Source organism: Heterodontus francisci, chromosome 30 (assembly GCF_036365525.1).
Source record: "Heterodontus francisci isolate sHetFra1 chromosome 30, sHetFra1.hap1, whole genome shotgun sequence".
Taxonomy (NCBI): domain Eukaryota; kingdom Metazoa; phylum Chordata; class Chondrichthyes; order Heterodontiformes; family Heterodontidae; genus Heterodontus; species Heterodontus francisci.
In genome coordinates this window covers 55,075,237-55,082,022 of record NC_090400.1, presented here as the reverse complement: position 1 = coordinate 55,082,022, position 6,786 = coordinate 55,075,237, and the positions used below count along the sequence as shown (strand labels likewise).

The following is a 6,786-nucleotide window of genomic DNA, read 5'->3' as shown; positions in this document are numbered from 1 at the left end:
AATCGACAGTGGCGCCCGGTCCCCTTTCTCCTTGAACGCCTTCAGGAACTTGATGCATCCCGCCACGTTCCGGAACGTCACGTCGAAGTATCCACTGCTGGGGAAATCCTGCAGGCAGAAAACGTCCGTCGCTTGAAATCCGCAGCAATCGAAGAGAATTTTCTTGATGAAGAAGGTGCGATCGACCGGTGCATCTCCTTCCTTGTCCTTCACGACCACCCGAACGGTGTTGCGCACTCCCTGGCCCGAAGCTCGAAAATTGGTTATAGCCATTTTACTCAAAGCTTCCCCAGGATCAAAAGGCAATGATCATGGTCTCTTCTCAATCAAATAAGCACTGATAAGAACAGATACTACACTTGATCTTAGCCAAAAGGCCGAGAAGCGATCATATATTCTATGTCTTGGCTAATAAAGGAAAGCGTCCTTTATGCCCCCTTAACCACCCTGTCCTGCTACCTTCAGGGGTCTGTGGACATGCACTCCAAGGTCCCTCTGTTCGTCTCCCCTCTTCATATCTGCACACTTGAGGCTTTCTGAGACTGGAGGGACTGGAGTGCGCGGTAGATAAGACAAACACATTAATCCATTGAAACATTTAATTATAATTTGCAATTCATCATTTGAAAAAGACACAGCAATGTAACTGAAATAGGGGAGTTTCTGGAGGATTGTATGAAAACAAGACAGGATGACAGGTTGTTGTGTGTCTGAATAGACAGCTGACAGCCTGTTCTTCATTAACACTGGAGATTGAAAAGACAGATCCGCTGTACAATGAAGGAAAATTGAATCCTCTGCGGGATGACTGAATAGAGAACTTTGTTTTAATAAAATCTTCTGTGGCTGAAATGCAAAAAAAAAACAGTGGTTTTCTAAATCAAAAAAGAACATGCACAAAGGGGAAGGGATTAAAATGAAAGATGAGCAACATCAGGGGACAGACCCATTGCCACTAAAATAAAAGCAAAATACTGCAGATGCTGGAAATCTGAAATAAAAACAAGAAATGCTGGAAGACCCATTGCCACCTTGTGGTGTTTGCAGAGCGGAGGAGCTGTACTGACCCCTGGTGGTGCTTTTGTCACTGAAGCGTTAAAACCCGATGCAGATCTGACCTGCACACAATGGATACAGCAGCTGTGACCCACCTGGGAACACTCGGTGTCGACAATGTGTGTAAAAAAAATAAGGAGGTCCATTCCCCAATAGACATATTCTCTCACTGTACCCTTTAACAAAAAAACATTTCAGCTCACAACCCTGCTTCCTGCAGAATCCCACAAACACAATGTGATAATAACCAGTTAATCTGTTTTTGTGATGTTGAGTGAGGGATAAATATTGGGCAGGACACCGGGGAGAACTCCCCGGCTCTTCTTCAAAATAGTGCCATGGGATCTTTTACATCCACCTGAGAGGGCAGATAGGGGCCTTGGTTTAATATCTCATTCGAAAGGAGGCACTTCCAACAGTGCAGCACCCCCTCAGGACTGCACTGGGATCAGCAGCCTTGATTTTGTGAGCCACGGATCCACAATTGACATTGCAGCTTTTTTTTAATATCCAAAATATACTTAATTCATAAAAATCTGTAAAAATTACATTCCCAAACAGTTTAAAACAGCATCAAGTCAAAAAATACAAACAGTGCAAAGGTGATCAGTTTCCTTCTATACAATCATGAGTTGCCTCACAACCCTTCCATTTCATTGTCATGCCAGATACATTTTTACATTTTACAGCAAATGAAAATTTTCCCGATACAGTTCGAGGGGTTTCCCATGGATCCAGCCCCTCAGTCCAGCTTGGTGGGGGGACCTTACACTGTGGTCTTTCCCCATTGAGCCTTTGCTGTGGCTGCCCCAAGCTTTAGTGCGTCCCTCAGCACGTAGTCCTGGACCTTGGAATGTGCCAGTCTGCAACATTCGGTGGTGGACAACTCTTTGCGCTGGAAGACCGGCAAGTTTCGGGCAGACCAAAGGGTGTCTTTCACCGAATTGATAGTCCTCCAGCAGCAGTTGATGTTTATCTTGGTGTGCGTCCCTGGGAACAGCCCGTAGAGCACAGACTCGTGTGTTACAGAGCTGCTTGGGATGAACCTCGACAAAAACCACTGCATCTCTTTCCACACCTGCTTTGCAAAGACACATTCCAGAAGGAGGTGGGCAACCGTCTCCTCCCCACCACAGCCACCGCGAGGGCATTGTGCGGAGGGGGCGAGACTTCGGGCGTGCAGGAAGGATCTGACGGGGAGGGCCCTTCTCACCACCAGCCAAGCTACATCTTGGTGCTTGTTTGAAAGTTCTGGTGATGAGGCATTCCGCCAAATGACTTTGACGGTCTGCTCGGGAAACCATCCGACAGGATCCCCCATCTCCTTTTCCCGTAGGGCCTTGAGGACGTTCCGTGCAGACCACTGCCTGATGGACCGGTGGTCAAAGGTGTTTTCCCGCAGAAACTGCTCCACGAAGGATAGGTGGTACGGCGCCGCCCAACTGCATGGTGCGTTCCGCGGCAATGTGACCAGGCCCATCCTTCGCAACACCGGGGACAGATAGAACCTCAGCACGTAGTGACACTTGGAGTTTGTGTACTGGAGGTCTACACATAGCTTGATGCAGCCGCACACAAAGGTAATCATCAGGATGAGGGCCACGATGGGTACATTTTTCCCGCCCTCATCCAGAGATTTGAACATCATGTCCCTCTGGACCCGGTCCATTTTAGATCCCCAGACGAAGCGGAAAATGGTTCGGGTGACCGCCACAGCGCAGGAGTGGGGTATGGGCCAGACCCGTGCCACGTTCCGCAACAACGTGAGCGCCTCACACCTGATGACCAGGTTCTTACCCACAATGGAGAGAGATCGCTGCCCCCACATGCCCAACTTTTGTCGTACCTTGGCTACTCGCTCCTCCCAGGTTTTGGTGCACGCTCCGGCACTTCCGAACCATTTCCCCAACACCTTCAGGTAATCTGACCTGACAGTGAAGGGGACAAAGGATCGGTCGGCCCAGTTCCCAAAGAACATGGCCTCGCTCATGCCGTGGTTAACTTTGGCTCCCGAGGCCAGTTCGAACTGGTCGCAGATGCTCATCAGTCTGCGCACAGACAGCGGATCCGAGCAGAAGACGGCGACGTCATCCATGTACAGGGAGGTTTTAACCTGAGTGCCTCCGCTGCCTGGGATTGTCACCCCTTTTATGCTCACATCCCTCCTAATAGATTCAGCAAAGGGTTCAATACAGCAAACAAACAAGACCGGGGAGAGAGGACAGCCCTGTCTGACTCCAGATTGGATCGGGAAACTTTCCGATTCCCACCCATTGATTGAGACTGCGCTACAGATGTTTGTGTAGAGCAGTTTGATCCAATTGCAGATTCCCTCCCCAAACCCCATTTTGGAAAGCACGTCCATCATGTAGGTGTGCGATATCCTGTCAAAAGCCTTCTCCTGGTCCAGGCTGATGAGGCAGGTGTCCACCCTCCTGTCCCGTACGTAGGCGATCGTATCCCTGAGTAGCGCGAGACTATCAGAGATCTTCCTGCCGGGTACAGTGCAGGTCTGATCGGGGTGAATCACCAACTCCAGAGCAGACTTGACTCGACTGGCTTTGACTTTGGACAGAATCTTGTAGTCAACATTAAGCAGTGAAATGGGCCGCCAATTTCTGATTTCTGCCCTCTCCCCCTTCTGCTTGTAAATGAGGGTGATGATGCCTTTCCTCATGGATTCTGACATGCTGCCGGCCAGGAGCATACTCTCGTATACTTCCAGCAGGTCCGGGCCGACCCAGTCCCACAGGGCCGAGTACAACTCGACCGGTAAGCCGTCGCTTCCGGGAGTTTTACTCGTCTCGAAGGACTCGACGGCCTTTGTCAGCTCATCCAGAGTTAGCGGCTTGTCCAGTCTCTCCCTCCTGCTGTCATCTAAGACCTCTGTGATAGATGACAGGAAGGACTGGGAGGCTCTGCTGTCTGTGGGCTTCGCGTCATACAGCCCAGCATAAAAGGATTTGCTGATCCTTAGTATGATGGACTGTGAAGACGTTACCGAGCCACCTTCTTCCTTTAGGCTGCTGATAACAGAGCTCTCTCTGTGTACCTTTTGGAAGAAGTAACGCGAGCACGTCTCATCCTGCTCGATGGAGCGGATTCTGGACCGGAAGATGATCTTGGAGGCCTCCTTGGCAAAGAGCGAGGCCTGCTGGCTCTTCACCTCTTGGAGGTCCTCCTTGACCTCGACCCCCATCGACTGCAACCGGAGCAGATTTTGCATAATTTTCTGGAGTCGAGACATTTCCCTGTGTCTCTCTCTCGCCCTCTGAACGCCTTTGTGAATGAAGAACCTCTTGATGTTCTCCTTGATCGCTTCCCACCAGTGAACTGGAGACTCAAAGAGGGGTTTCACGGTCCTCCAACCTTTGTAATCCCTTTTGAGTTCCTCAACGTTCTCTGGGGTCAGCAGTGTAGCATTGAGCTTCCACGTTCCACTGCCAACCCGCTGGTCGTCCTGTAAGTGACAGTCGGCCAGTAAGAGGCAGTGGTCGGAGAAGAACACCGGCTTGACGTCGGTGGATCCGACCGTGACAGAACGGGACACAAACAGGAAGTCAATCCTGGAACGGGCAGACCCGTCCGATCTTGACCATGTGTATCTGCGCTGCGCTCCGTCTGCAGGTTTGCTGAAGACGTCGTGCAGTTTGGCATCTTTAATTGTTTCTATTAGGAATCTGGACGTAGCGTCCAGTTTGCTGTCGTCACTGCCGGATCGTCCAGCCGCATTGATGATGTAGTTGAAGTCACCACCTAGGATGACCGGCCTGGACGTCGCCAGCAGCAGTGGGAGCTGCTGGAAGACGGTCAGCCGCTCGCTGCGTTGTACCGGGGCGTACACGTTGATCAACCGGAGCGGAGCGTTGTTGTACATCACGTCTGCTACGAGGAGGCGGCCGCCCACCACCTCCTTAACTTCGGAGATGGTGAAGTTACCTCCCCGCAGCAGAATACCCAGGCCGGAGGAACGGCAATCATTACCCCCCGACCAGATCGATGGCCCGTGGGACCACCATCACGACCACTGCCTGTAGGTGCTGAGGTGTGGTATTCCACACTCCTGCAGAAACAGTAGGTCAGCTTTGACCTTGGCGAGGTAATCCAAGGTTGAAACACATCGCGTAGTGGATTTAATGCTACACACATTAATGGAAGCAATTCTTACACCCATTTTTTTAAAGTTAGTTGTTGCTTCCCATACCATTTGTCCTCGCTAGTCCCAGTCCTTCGGGATGTTCCTGCATACCCATAGTGTGAGCAAGCTGTTTCACAATAGTTGGGCTCAGAAACCCCTCCTGGTTTTTCATGCAGGGGTTTTTCCGCTGGGGTGACATCGGGGGGGTCTTGTAGGCAGCAAAGATTGGGTTATCCTCTGCTGCTTCCATCTGTTCCTCTTCGAAAACGTCACTGCTCCCGGCTTCCCGGAGCTGAGGTGCACCAGACGTGTCTTTGTTCCCGGTGTCCCGGAGCTGAGATGTGTTGGCCACGTCATTACGTGTGGCGCTTTGGGGTTGGGGCACGCCGGGCCCATCACAGCTTCCAGTGCCCGGGGGCTGGGATGCTTTATCTTCCATCTCCTTGGAGTTCTGCCGCCTCTTTTGAAGGGGCTGTCGTTCCAGCATTCCCCTGTCCAGTGAAGAGGAATTGTTGCAGTCTGATTCAGAAGGTAGCCTCCTCTTGCCACTGGTTTGGGTGGTGGCCTGCTCCGCTTTTGGAGGTTTTTTCTTTGTAGTTTTCCTTTGTACCACTTGTCACTGACCTGTTTGTCCATCTGCTGCCTCCTCCTCCATTGATTCTGTCTGTGGAGGAGGGGTTTCCAGGCACAGGGTAGGTGCTGGGTCGCTGGTTTCAGCTGCGTCCCCTTCCTTCTCCTTCTCAGGTTGAAGTTCCTCACTGTGGCGAAGGTTGCTTGTCTCCTTTCCAACACCGGACGCCTTCGTCGAACCTTCTCCTGGCCTTTCCTTGGACCTTGCCGCCTGAGCATAACTGAGGCAGCGTTTGGGGCAGGTTTTGTAAAGGTGGCCTGCCGCACCGCACAAGTTGCAACACTTAGTCTGCTTACAGTCCTTGGTCTGATGGCCTTCCTCCTTGCAGTTCTTGCAAACAACCGTGCTGCAGTTGGCTGCCACGTGACCAGATTTGCCACAGGTGTGGCAAACTCTGGGCTGCCCAGCGTAGACCAAGAAGCCTCGATTTCCCCCGATAGCGAAGCTGGAGGGAGGGTGGATAATGGCTCCACTGGGATCTACCTTCAAGGTCACCTTGACCTGCCGCTTGCTGGTCCAAATCCCAAAGGGGTCCTTGACATCAGTGCTGCTGCCGGCCACCTGGACGTACCTGGCGAGAAAGGTGAGTACATCCACCACCGGAACATGGGGGTTGTAGAGGTGAATCGTCACCACCCGGTCCCGTTGTGACGGAAGCGTGAAGAGCGGCTCCGCTGTGAGGATCGACAGTGTCGCCCGGTCCCCTTTCTCCTTGAACGCCTTCAGGAACTTGATACATCCCGTCACGTTCCGGAACGTCACGTCGAAGTATCCACTGCTGGGGAAATCCTGCAGGCAGAAGACGTCCGTCGCTTGAAATCCGCAGCAATCAAAGAGAATTTTCTTGATGAAGAAGGTGCGATCGACCGGTGCATCTCCTTCCTTGTCCTTCACGACCACCCGAACGGTGTTCCGCACTCCCTGGCCCGAAGCTCGAAAATTGGTTATAGCCATTTCACTC

General features: G+C 51.9%; 1 pseudogene; it reads right to left on the bottom strand.

Annotated features, from left to right (window-relative positions):
* Positions 1-280: 280 nt before the first annotated feature.
* On the bottom strand, positions 281-389 carry LOC137346891 (U2 spliceosomal RNA; annotated as a pseudogene).
* Between the last annotated feature and the right edge of the window lie 6,397 nt (positions 390-6,786).